The sequence below is a fragment of the Astatotilapia calliptera genome, chromosome 10, assembly GCF_964374335.1.
Source record: "Astatotilapia calliptera chromosome 10, fAstCal68.1, whole genome shotgun sequence".
In the NCBI taxonomy this organism is placed as follows: domain Eukaryota; kingdom Metazoa; phylum Chordata; class Actinopteri; order Cichliformes; family Cichlidae; genus Astatotilapia; species Astatotilapia calliptera.
The window spans coordinates 25502990-25516653 of record NC_137431.1 but is presented as its reverse complement, the minus strand read 5'-3'; the positions used below and the strand labels follow the sequence as shown (position 1 = coordinate 25516653).

The window sequence follows — 13664 nt, the reverse complement described above, 5'->3', positions numbered from 1 at the left end:
TGTGGGGTCAAAAAGGGTTTTGCATTTGAATCGACCGCAATTTTTGGTGTGTGCGTGTGCGAGAAAGACCGGTACATATGCTGGGCAATTTCAACTAAGCTAGCAAATGAAAGAATGGACATATCGGCCAGTCTAACAGTTTGGTTAAGACTAGAATATCTCAGAGCAACTAGATAAATTTGCTTTAAATTTTGCACATATATTCAAAGTCTTAAGAGCGTGAACATGCTGACTTTTCTCTATTGCCAAGAGCAGTAGATCAAATGGCTCACTTATCCTAAGAAATAAATCCAAATCTCTGGATCCATCTATTCTGCATCATTTGCCAAACAGCAGCAGGGTTGGCATTATCTTTTCATATGGTGCAGGCTGTGTACAGACACCTTTCCTGACTGAAAACGTATTGCCTCGCAGTCTTGGGCTGACGAGTTTGTGAAACCTTCTATTAAGCAGCTATGCTGTAATTTAAATCAAAAGAGCAGAACTTATTGGCTTCAATGATTCACTATATATAAAAAATGGTCATAGTCACCATGACTTCTGCTGTCTGCATTTTAAAAACTTCTATGTTAGCATTTTTGTCACTAAGTAACGAAATAAAAGAAATCCTACAATTGAACTAACAATAAGCACTAAGAATACTGAACTGATGTTTCAACCTGGAAAGGGGTTAAACCAGGGATGGGCAATCTCAGTCCACGAGGGCCGGTGTCCCTGCAGGTTTTAGATGTGTCCTCGAACCAACACAGCTGATTTAAATGGCTAAATTAGCTCCTCAACATGTCCTGAAGTTCTCCAGAGGCCTGGTAACGAACTAATCATGTGATTCAGGTGTGTTGACCCAAGGTGAGATCTAAAACCTGCAGGGACACGTGGACTGAGATTGCCCACCCCTGGGTTAAACAGCAAACATGCCTGAAATACAGATCAATAGATCAATTGCAACTTAACAATTTGCAAGCCCAGATGCCAAGCATAAACAGCCAAGAGGAAGACAAAAAGCTTCGCTATAAACACCCTGAAATAACCCGCCTGGAAATGTGATATGATGATATAAGGTAAGAGACGTTTACAGAAAATAAGAGACAAAGCAGTCAAGTGAAAAAGCGTGCGGCATCAAGTACCAGAACCAACACTGCAGAGCATTTCTTTGAGTGTCCAGTATGTGGTAAACTATATGTGTCAGACTTTGGCCCACAAGGTACACTAATGAATGGTACTAGGTTGTACTATACTGACCACAATAATCGATCATATACACCAGCGGTCCCCAACCTTTTTTGCGCCACGGACCGGTTTATGCCCGACAATATTTTCATGGACCGGCCTTTAAGGTGTCGCGGATAAATACAACAAAATAAAACTATTACCGGTACCGAAAAAAAGAAAATTTATTCATAACACACATGAAAAGACCCAGGAAAACCGAGTAAATGATAAAAACGATAACAAAATCACACTGAAAACCGATAAAAACTCTGAAAACTATACATTTCACACCTGAGCCTCAACTCTCGCATTTTGAAACCTCAACTTTAGCGTATTGATCACGTAACAGAATAAAGAACATCAAAAGTGGAGCATCAACTTCTTAGATGGTCTGTACCTTACAGTACGCTGTGTTATTTGTCAGAAAATGCAATTAAAATGATCATAAAGCCACCAACTTCACCAACACGGTGGAAGGGTCTAGCTTGAGGTACAAGAGTTTTGTCCCAGCAGAAAGCGCCGGGCTCCTGCTTAATGTGTTTGGATACCAGTGAATCAAAGTAGCTTCCTTTTAAGCCTTAATACAGTGAGTTTAGAGAGAAATCAGTTTTTAGGAAGGAGGGGATTTGCTAAAGAGGCTGTGACCATGTTGATTTCGCTTTTTGAGTTTCACATTTTTAATCGATATAGAAATGCCTCAGTCAGTTTTTCCACTTTCATCTTGGATGAAATTAGTTTTCACATACAAGAAGTATGACTTCCATAACCTGAACTTAGATAACAAAAAGAAGTAAAAAGATTTTTGACTTTGTTAAAAAAAAGGATGCTGCCTAAGAGAAACATTTTGACCTGTTTCCTATCAGACCCCAAGCACTGCTAAAAAGGACTCCACCTTAATGAACTCCTGTGACTGTCTGGAGCGTGGGACGCATGAGAAATATCAAAAAGATGGGAAAAAACCACTAGAGATGTAATCTCCTCTCCTGAACCTGCCTGCAGCCTTTTGGTTACACTTGCAAACAAACGGTGTGTGGAAGAAAAAACCTCGCTCCTGTGGGAGGTGAAGACAACCCAGACAATGATTGGCAGCAGCTTAACAAAGCACCTGTCTGACAGACAACACGCACACACATGCACAGATACACAAACATGCAAACAAACACTAGAACATGCGCTATTCTATGCCACTACAAATGAGGCAGAAAGAGAAATGGTCTTTAACTCACTGCTGCCCTTCCAAATTGGTGTGAGAGGAGGAAAGGCGAGAAAGTAGCATTACAGCATAACAAAATGAGTGTGGGACATTATGCAGAGGCAAACAGTGAGCGTTCCTAGAAGAGGAGGAGAAGATGTGGTGACATCAGACTTAAAGCCCAGAGATGGGGCTTGTTAGCAGGAAGCTCTATTAGGTTCGCCTCATGCCCTTTTCTCCATTCTCCTTTGTGCTCCTCACCTCTCCCAGCAGACCTAAATTGGACTCCAGGACTCCACCTGACTCCCCTCCCAACCTGCACCGCTCATGTATATGCATCTCAAATCCCCTCTAGACACGGGCAGATAGGCAGGCCAGGCATAGCACTAGCCTCACCTAACAAAAGCAATTTACTGCGATAGACCGTTTGGGTCAAGTATCCTGTGTGTTCCCCTTCAATTGTTTTAATCAGGCCAAGGTAGCAGGAGAAAAAGGGCTCGGAGGCACCTAAAGGCACCTTTCCACTTGGCCATTATCCTCTAGTGGGTGAATCGTGGATGTGGCTGTTAAGAGAAACCGATATGACAGCCCATCTGTTAGACAAGTCAATTAAAAAAGATAGGAACTTTTTTAAGGGTGAAAAATGCATATAGACATATATGTTTTCTGGAAATTAAAGGACAAGTTTGACACCAGACAGGTGGGAGCGAATGCCAAGAGGAGAAAAACACTTGTTAAATGGAGACTTTGACATTTGTTATAAGAGTTGTTAAAGCTCTCTGGAGCAGACAAATGATCACACTGCAGAGTGAAAACTTTTTACAGTTGCCCTTTGGCTCCTTTAAAGTCCCATTACAAGTTGCTTTTCTATTTAAAGCATTTTCCAGCAAAGTGGTAGATTTACCAATACTGCCAATTTATAAGTTATTATAACTTATACAAAAATAATGCAGCTATTCTTCAGTGACATTTATAGCGAAAGTTTAGTATTCGCCTGCTTGATGCAAGGATTTAAACACACTTGCAAACTGAGTTTTAAACAATTCATATATAGATATATGTGTGTGTGTGTGTGTGTGTGTGTGTGTGTGTGTGTGTGTGTGTGTGTGTGTGTGTGTGTGTGTGTGTGTGTGTGTGTGTGTGTGTGTGTGTGTGTGTGAATAAAATATTTACAAGCCAAAGAATTTAACAGATTGCAGAGAAAAAAAACAGAACTACTATCTGAATTGTTCTTGTTGTCAAGTTTGATCCTGACTTGCATGTAGTGCTGATTAGCAGGCGTAGTGGAAGCTTCAGATCTAAGCAGCAGTTCAAAATGCTGGAAAGTGAAGTGATGCGTTGGAACTGAAGTGATGATTCTTTAGTGTGATATGTGTCATTAGCTCAGCTAAATCAGCTCTCATCCTGATTCAGGTCACAAGAGAACAAACAACAGCTGCAGAGACAAAAGACGAAAAATGCAGATAGATTCCACTGATCAAAAACAAACGTTCATATCCTCAGGCAGTCATGCCTTTACATGATCCACCTTTACAAAGACTCTAAATGTTTTAATATCTGAAAATCCACAGGTGTTGATTCTTCTTGGTGTGAGCTGTCACAGCCCAGTGTCTTTGATATCTCTTTGGCCCGAGGCAGCTTTACTTGAAATACAACCGACAGACACCCTCACGTGAATTGATTAGAATTCTGTTTGACAAGCTCAGCGTGGTTCAGTAATAACATGGCATTCACCTGACAATCAATTCAGCTTTCTGCAAAATTTCAATGTTGATAATACCTTTTTTTTGCCTAGTTATTCTAATGGAGGTCATCTAAATCTACATCAGCAATTTAGGAATTCAGGAAAATCCAACACTCCACTCCATGTATGCAGGAATCTTTTAGTATCCTTTACACCAACCTATAATTGGTATCTATAGAGCACTACTGGATCAGTGTTACTCTAGATGTCACTGTAAGGTGAGGTATTTCTAACAAAAACCACATAACCTGTCACTCACTGAAAATTGTATTATAACACTCAAGAGTTCAGACTACTTGAAACCAGCAAGTCACAACAAATACCTTGAAAATACAGTAAGAACCACATGGGATGTTGTGAACTGACCTTTACAAAGTTGGCGCTGGTTGTTAACGTGCTACAGTGTACTGACAGATGCATGACTCACAAAAGAGTTTTGACAGACTGACTTCAGCCATGCACGTCTGAATCTAACAAAGCTCACGGAACTTACACAAACCATTTGTATAAAACAGCGTGGGTGGAATTTCGTGGTAGCTATGCCTGTACCAACTCCACACCCATATCTGAATGTGTTATATTTAACTATGACTGCAATCTGTTTATGTTTATCCCCTGATGTTTCCTCGGAGATTCACGTCTAAGCTCTTTGACGAAATCTCAATAGCCGCTGCCTTGATAACCGTGAAATTGAAATTACAATCAGTAATGCTGATTCCATGACTTGGCATCCAGTGGAAGCATAAGACAAAAATGCCACTTTGTCCCTCACAAAACTACTTGCCTGGCTGTACGCTTCTTTTTCAAATGTGACAAAAGATTGGGAAAAAACCCTGAGAGGTAGGTATGTTCCTCCAGTGAGGATGAAATATGACAAGCCCTTAGTTTCACTGTGCTTTTTTATAGCTGCAGAAAGCATGAACACTTTCCATAAACTGTCAAAATGTTTAGAGCTACACATCTCACACCTTCAAACGATGGCGTGCGTAAAATGGAGGATGATATTTGAAAGGAGTTATTACTAGAAACTCTGACTGGCAAATTCTGCTTCTTCGAATACTTGCAAGGCAATTGTCCATGTCACAGGCAGAATCAGGTTAAACCTGTAGACAAACCTACAGGAGCAAGAAGAATGTGTTGATCAAAAGCCACAAAGACTAAGGTTTCATCTTTTAATATTAGAAGTAACACAAGATGAGGCTTTCTGGAAATCATGACTTATAAAATGATGATCAAATATAAGCTATTCTGTATATATCTCCCTTAATGTTATAATGGAAAGCAGGAAAGCGCTTTGAACACAGCTCTGCACTCCAAAACACAACATCCAAGAAGTGACAGTAATATCGCAAACCTTCAGTAGCGTTATGAAAAGGATAGCCATCACAAATGACAATAACTGCCTCTAATCTAACATGCTGAACTAAATGCAAAAATGCATCAAGACGATAATGCAAAAAATAATGAACTTTATCTGCACACAAACTATGACTCCTTAGATGAAGGCAACCAATCAAAAACATTTGGCATGTTTGTGAAACTTGAAGTGAAAAGTACTGAGAATGAGTGATTTCGATAATACGTGCACTGAATAGTTTTTTCAAAATTCTCATGCCTATCAAAAACAGGCTCTCCAAAGGTGACTTCATGCCTTTCTTTGTCTTCGAGGTACCTCATTGGTTTAAACTTTCCATGCTCTGACACACCCAAACATTGTAGTCTTCTCCCTTATTACATCATGCAATCTTGCTCATTTGTCTGATTTACATAGTACACGGGTGGAGCATGGCAGACATCCTGAAACCGTTGAACTTCAGCCCAGCCTTAGAGGCTTTCCGCTTTTTAAAAAAATTGTAACTTTCAAACACAGTTGCGATTCTGTCAGGCAGCAGCCGGCGGATAAAAGATAATTTGATCGCTCTCTCATTTTCATTTAATGTCATGATGAGTCATTTGGGAGTGTTAATCATGAGCCACAGTTTACGCATGCACATGCATGCTCTTGCAATTGTCCAGCTGACTGCGTGCATACTAAAAAAAAAAAAAAAAAAAAAAGCAGAATCAAAAACTTCTTCACATAATGTAAATCTATTTATTTGTGCACTAATGCCCGCACACTGTATGTGCATGATTATGTTTGTTTTGACTGTTCAATTCAAAGCCAGACATTAAGAGTAATAGTCTCCCAGGGTGTGCTCTAAACTAGACTTCCTGAATCTTTACTTGTTACTGCAGCTACTCACGTGTGCAGGCTCCTTTGTTTTTGTTTGTGAGCCAATTCTTTTAACAGCAGTAACTGACAGGTCACGCTTCGGGGAATTCTGTCATGCTAAGGAAAGGAAAGCAGACAGCGAGAGAGACAGTGCAAAGGACTCGAGGGAAAATCTGCACGGTGATAATTACACTGTCCTTCACCTCCTCTACTTAACCTCAAGATCATGTAGACCAAAATCGTTCTTGTCACTCTACAGGAAGCACTATCTGTGAGGTAATGATAGTCAAGCACTAAAGGGGGACTGACCTCTATAAGGAATATCAAAGATAGCCACAATAAAGTGTAAAAGTCCACTGATCTTGTTCTGCTCACTGTAAAATATGATAATGTTAATATGTACAACATATGCATGCACTTTATTAATTTAATCATCTTCATTTTTTTACTTTTAATTGTTAGAGTATCACTGCATGCTGCAGGGAGCAACTGCTTGTGATTAGGCTGTTCTTCTGAGGTAAAGATTTAAATCTGGACTTCGGGTTAATCAAGCGTGGCAAGAAATCCTCCAAAGTTCTTCAGCATCTCCCGCACAAGTGCTAATTTTAATGGTGTCTTTGGACGAACCTTTATTCTCAACCCTTATTCTATACTCAACCATCCTTCAACCATGTAATTCACCACGTGCAGCTCTATGAAGGGATACAGATTCATAAACCAACATGCTACATTTACACGTGTTTGTTGCCTAATGTAAACACCGTTGGTGTAAAATCTCTCTCAATCTTTCAGAGTGGAAATTATGTGGGCTGTCTGTAAGGCAGATTGTTTTTCAAGGGCTTATTTTTCGTCACAGGTTAAAAATAATTTAGTCATAACTCCTCCAGGGTAAAAAAACACCATAGCTGATTGAGGCAAACCACAAGCAAGAGTTTTAATGATGACCAGAGGCACGATTAGAAAGAGCGATGAAAAGATTAAACCTCAGACTATTTCAACAATTTCCCTTGTGTATCTATCTGAACCTTCTTGTTACTAAAAAAAATAAAATAAAATAAACTCTGCAGCAACTTTTTGAGGAATTTCAGAATTTCTGTTTCAATTCTGAATGTAAGTAGTTAATGTGGATATCTAATCTGAATGCGGTCACATTCTGTGACTGTATTTTCGCACATTGTACACTTCCTGTCAAATTTTGGTCCTGGAAAGCTACTACTTGACAAAAGACAGTGGAGGCATAACTCTGATTTTACAGCATGACACTTCATCCATTAATTTGTGCACGTAAGAAGATCCTAAAGTGCTTTCTTGGGATCATCCTGCCAAAAATCTTTTATATCAGTTTCCCAAGATTGACTCAGAAAGCTAAATTTAATTATCTCTAGGCCTTAACAGATTAGTAAAAAGACTGTTGTACTCTACCATGAATTTACAAACTATAAAGACTATCTTTTCAACATTAGGTTGCAGCCTGTCCATAGTAATCCAAATCTTCTTAGGAATTGAAAATCCTTTTGTAAACTTCATTTTTTCTTCATGCTTGAAGTGGATTTAACAGGTGAAATCAATAGGAAATGAGGGCTTTCACCTGGATTCAGGGGCTCTTTTGAGTTTATGAGAACAGCATGTTGTTTTTTGTGCTCTTTATGTGTGTGAATACAACAAATAAGCATTGTGTGTAGAAGAGAGAAGCTTTCTGGCCAATGCAAAGTGTGTGAACACCTTGTTTTGACTAGAGCCGTGAGAGAATTGCCACTCTGCCATTGAAGCAGTTCGTGCGTGTTGATAGAGGCAGGTTAAGAGTGTCAGTCTTGCATCACGCGGTCGCCCTGCCTTCAATGTTGTTGCTACAGCTATTCAAATGCTCCTCTGTCACTTTGACACACCGACTGTGCCAGAACAAGAGGGAGAACGGTAAACGGGAAGAGCGTCTGTATGTTTGCGCACATGTGTATGCCAGCTTTCTTTGTAATCACATGCCTCTTTAGCTGAGTTATTGTGACGTTTCATTGCAGGATCTCTGCGCATCTGTGCATTTCAAAGCCCATCCTCACCGAAGTGACTTTGTGACAAACAGGCAAAACATTTAACTCGAGGCTGTAATGTCGCTGATTGAAGCCTCCATCGTTTTTTTGTGACTCGGATTTACCTGCTATTCAAAGCCACTGAACTTCTGCTAAATAGTTTGGGAAGTTATTACTGCCCTGAGCCAGGCTGTTGTTGTTGGAGTCCAAATGAGACAAACAAGAATCAAGAGGATTTATCTGATGCTGCCTTTACTTCATTGAAAATCTGCTTATTTTAACTGAGACTCGTTAGTTCAATCAGGTTAAGAAACATCAATCTGATTATAAAAGCCAGTCAAACAACTTAGTTTCTATCGTCCGTAAAGTAAGTGACCATGTTGAGTTTATAAATTAAGAACAGGGTGGAAAAAAGAAGAAAGAAAAGAAAAAGTTCTTTAGATCATCACCAGAAGTGATTCAATTAAATGTATAAAAACATTTACTCTTAAGGTGAGACGAATAACCATCATCCTGTTACATAGAAAGAGTCACCATCACAACGTCACTCTTTAGTTTGTGAAGCTTTAAAGACTTCGACTAACTAAAGAAGAATGCTTTTTGGTCATTTCCATCAGTTTTTTCGAGCGAGAAATGACCATTTGGACCAAGCAGACTGCGGAAGGGTAAGCTATCAGTTAATGCTAGGTTGCTTAGTTAGCAAGGTAGAACAACAGACAGTACGGGTGCATCTGAAATACATAAATGCCTGAACCGTTGATACAATTCAGGATGGATCAAGGCTTTCATGTTGCTTATGACATATTCTAAACACCGCAGCAGAAATCAAGACTCATCAGATCACAGATTTTCCACAGATTCCTGTTCTTAGCCCATCTGCTTCTCCTGCATTTGGTTGTAAAAGTGATTTTTTTGAGTTATCAGTGCAAAGCAGTCTGGCCATTCTCCTCTCACCTCTGACATCAAAAGATCATTTTTACTGACTTGGCTACTTTCTCCTTTTCTGACTGTAAACCATTGACATGATTATGATAAGTCCCCGCAGATCAGAAGTTTCTGAAATACTCAGACCAGCACACTTGGCACCAACAGCCATATCACGTTCCGATGCTCGATTGAACTTCAGCAGGCTGACACGAGCAGTAAAAGAAACTCAGTGCATTTAGACATGTAAGTAAGTAAGTAAGTAAAATTTATTTATATAGCACATTTCACAGATAAAAATCACAAAGTGCTTTACAATAAGATCAGACATACAAGTTAAAATTAATTAAAAGCCTGTTTGTATAAAAATGTCTTCAGCTGCTTTTTAAAGGAGTCAGTAGAGTCTAGACAGCGTAAAGACAACGGCAGAGAGTTCCACAGCCTAGGTGCCAGTGCCTGAAAAGCTCGATCCCCACGTGTTTTAAACCTAGTACGTGGGACCACCAGTAGCCTCTGACTTGAAGACCTAAGTGCTCGGGATGAAGCATGAGGTTTCAACAGGTCAGAGATATACTGGGGAGCATGTAGGCACATGTCTTAATGCCATGTGATTGGTTGATTAGATATTTGTGTTACCAAGCAGTTGAACATGTGTACCTAACAAAGTGCCTAGTGAGTGCATACTAGTTAGCGTTAAGTAACATAAAACAAAAATTCTAGAATTTCAACCTCCACAACTTGATCACAGACCCCTTATGCAGGTTGTTACTACAAATAATCACATAGCAATCACACAAGCCTTGATATTTGTCAAATAGCTGGATTTTTAAAAAATGCTCCACAATGCAAAAGGCGAGGTTAGTGACTCTAATTAGCTGAGGTGATGCAGATAGCAGCAGTAGCAACAATGTACATCTACCTGTCAGTCAACATAGCCACACTTCTAATAATCTATTTTACTCTATTCCAAGACATGGTTTGTTGTAGAAAAGTTTGCAATTTCTTAAATAATCTTTTAATTCACCACACCATCTCTGATGGCAGGAATCTTACAGTTTACGGTAAGACTATATAAGACACTTGACATCTGTGACTTTAATAACAGTTCTGCCATAACATATATTTTGAAAAGCTTTGAGACATGATCGGCAGGTATTACAGTGAAATACTGGCATCATTACTTAACCTTTTAAGTATGCAGATTTTGTAGAACATCATCATCTTAATGACGCTGCATGATAGAGTGAACAAAACAATTTAGGCTAAACATTTATTATTCGTTAAGCAGCTGAAATCTACACAAACAACCATAATCACAACGTAGTTTCATCCAACGATTGATCTAGAAATCCATCATCTAATTACAAACTAAAGAGCAGCTCAGTGTTGGTACAGTTGCATCTAGGAAAACAGTGTTAATATATAATCTCAGGCACTTCTAAGGGTGGGCCGTATTTACTATACTGCAATAATACCCTATCATCAATTCTCTTTGTACTGGCGGATTGTGGCGGCTCACAGGATTACAGCAGGTAGTCTGAGTGAGGCACATTTACAGGTGTAAGCTCAGACTTTTGTCTGCACTTTGTCTGTGAAGCCTGTGTGAAGACTACTAAGACAGTGAAGCACTGTGTTCTCTGCTGCTGCCTTAAGCACACAGCCAGGACCTCAAGCTGAACAGTGCAGAATCCAAAATGACCGGTTATCTCCCCAGAGGGGGTTAGAAGGATTGCGCAGGTATACAGATGTAAAATCTATCTTCCGCATATTCTGTCACTGTCCTGTAGCAAATTGGCTGCACAGTTTTGTGATACAAATTCAAAGATGCAGTATCTCCAGGCCCGGGAGCAAATCTCAACACATGGCCTCGTCAACAGAGATCGAAACTCAAGCAGCGGAGAGACAGGATTACATCTGCGCTGCACCATATCCAGTCAATCCCTACCTTAACCTGCACATCCTGTCCTCTTCTGCGTCTGCTTCCACCTCACTTACATGTGCTGACCGGGGTGGCTCCTAACAGACTAAATGAGGGCCACTTAGGTGTCGGCATTAGGCTTAGATATCAGAGTGACACACTGAGGACTTACAGTAAGTCCACAGTAAGTCCTTACTCTCTCAGTGTCTCTTCCTCGCTCTGTCTTTCCAGCTCTTTCTTTTCTGTTTCATGACTTTTCCAGTCACGCTTACCATCTTTGTCTTTTTCTTTCTTGGCATTTTTCATGCATTCGTCTACGATTTTAGTTTTTATTGTTCTCTGTTTTCCATCTCTCCAATCACGGCTTATCAAAGGCTCACATGGGGTTTGTGTGCAATGACTTCAGTTGCCATGTTTGAATAGTTCAGGTGGGACTTCACCTTAACATGCTGTCAAAACAACAGTATCACTGTCACACCTGAATCCCCCTGGATTTTTACCACAATCATTCAGTCACAACACTCCAAAATTTGTTAATAAATAGGGAAGCAAAGAAAGTTTGTCTCGTAGAATGTCTGCATATGGACAAAACCCCCACAAACGATAAACATGAAAATAAAAATACACACAATAAAACTTTTCATTTTCATGCACTCTTTATGCAGAATGGCACTACTTTTTGGTAACTCTTAGTTCTCAACAGTAGAATTAATCTCTACAGTTCAATGTTCTTCATCATGAAGGAGAATGCACAACGGAAAAAACATTTTGTTTGTCTGCTTTCAGATTATTTCGTCACTTCGGCTGAAGAGTATTCTTCATAATTTCTGTTTTTATTAGAGAAGCTATGCAGTGCAGGGTTACAAGTTGTCGGAAAATGTTGACATTTCTCTTTAATCACATGCAATTTTCTCTTAGGAAAAGAAAAGCAACCTAAGGAGGATCAAGTCCCACACTCATGGTTTTCAACAGCTTGCGCAGAATATCTAAAAGAAAACAAGGACTCGCTGAGAAAGGCAAAGCTAGTGATACAGATATATAATCAGTTTTAATTATATGTATGGTGGGGAATACCTGGCTTCCGGCCCTCCTGAAAGCCGTAAACTGCCACTGCGGTCACGTTTTTTGACAGAGGTAATCACGTGGGCCGTAAAATCTCTTTCGCTTTTTTTGTTTGTTTCTTTTATAGCTGTGAAAAAAGCAAATGATTTGTTCTTCACACGGTTCAGTGCTGAGGTCGCTTAAAACGGTTGATGATTAAGATATCCCCCTTTGTTATATATTGATTACAAACCCAAATCTGTCACACACTACATGATGGCTCATTAGGTTAAAACACATACAGGAAATAAAGGTCTTTTCTTTTCTACTTTTGATTGTTTACACCAAATGGTTCAACAAAAATCCTGCCAAGTGTGTACAAATAGATATTAATGTTACAACCAGGCCCATGCACAAAGGGCAGAAAGATTTCACACGCACACTTCCACAATTAACTCTTTTTTTGTATGATGCAAATAAACAGCTTTCTTGTATATATTAATGATCTATCTGGTTCCACTCTGGCCTCTGCTCCTTTCAGGTTTTACTTAAAACACCACTAAACATCTAGTTTAGGGTATGGCTTATGGAAATGGGTGTTGAAACAACATGTGAAGTTGCCAAGTGGTTCCAAAGCGCAGGAGGACTGCTCGACTTTGACACAAAGTTTGAAAAGTAAACCATAAGTCCAGCAAACAGACACCATCCTTTAAATAAGATAGAACGGTCCCTGTTAATGGCTCTGATGGCAAAAAAAGTACTTTAGGTGCTCCATTACAAAGTTTTGCTTTAAATATGTGTTAAACCGTAAGCTTATACTGATGTGAATGGAGCTGCTTGATGTGAAAGAGACAAGTCTCATCTCTTTAAGGTGCAGTCACAAAGATTTGCAATTCCATCCATGCAAAGTGAACAGCCATACCCAATTTAAATTTGGCTGACCTCTCCTTCAAGCTTGTGCATCTCTGGCTGCTGTTTTTAAGGTTTCTCTCTGACAGTGCGCTCTGCATCTATAGTGCATCGGACATCACATTTGCACTGAGAACAAACAGTGACTTCTGATTCAAACTGGCCTGTTGAAAATCATCACTGCTTATAAGAGTGTATATATGTAACCAAACAGCAGCCTTTAGTGGGCATGTCAAGGTGATGCATTGTATCAGGAACTAAATCAAAAGGAGGCAAAGTTATTCCCACTGAAAACGATACTTACAGATGAACAGAATCAACTATTTGAGATGCAAAGTAGGCATTTTGTTTGTTTTTAAGGGCTCTCTTTGGTTTTCTTTTTACTTTCTTTTTCACTGGTTTGCACATTGATTCAGGGTTAGACTGCCAGACTTCTACTGCAATCCATTTGGGGAAAGATTTTCTGCAGAAAAAAAACTTTCCTGCCATTG

At 39.6% G+C, this 13664-nt stretch overlaps 1 protein-coding gene across 9 annotated transcripts in view; it reads right to left on the bottom strand.

Annotated features, from left to right (window-relative positions):
* LOC145431459 (uncharacterized) overlaps positions 1 to 13664 on the bottom strand; it is a 70650-nt gene that overhangs the window by 32279 nt on the left and 24707 nt on the right. Inside the window, exons 1-2 of one of the 9 annotated variants that reach the window (XM_080307277.1) lie at positions 11251 to 11297; positions 10492 to 10536 (exon numbers count right to left, since the gene is read on the bottom strand). The exons of 6 other annotated variants lie outside the window; for them this stretch is intronic. The gene's annotated coding sequence lies outside the window, so the exon portion shown is untranslated. Of the gene's footprint in view, positions 1 to 10491; positions 10537 to 11250; positions 11324 to 13664 lie in introns of those variants that run through there. 2 more of the 9 variants (XR_013911765.1, XM_080307278.1) reach the window with 2 other exon arrangements.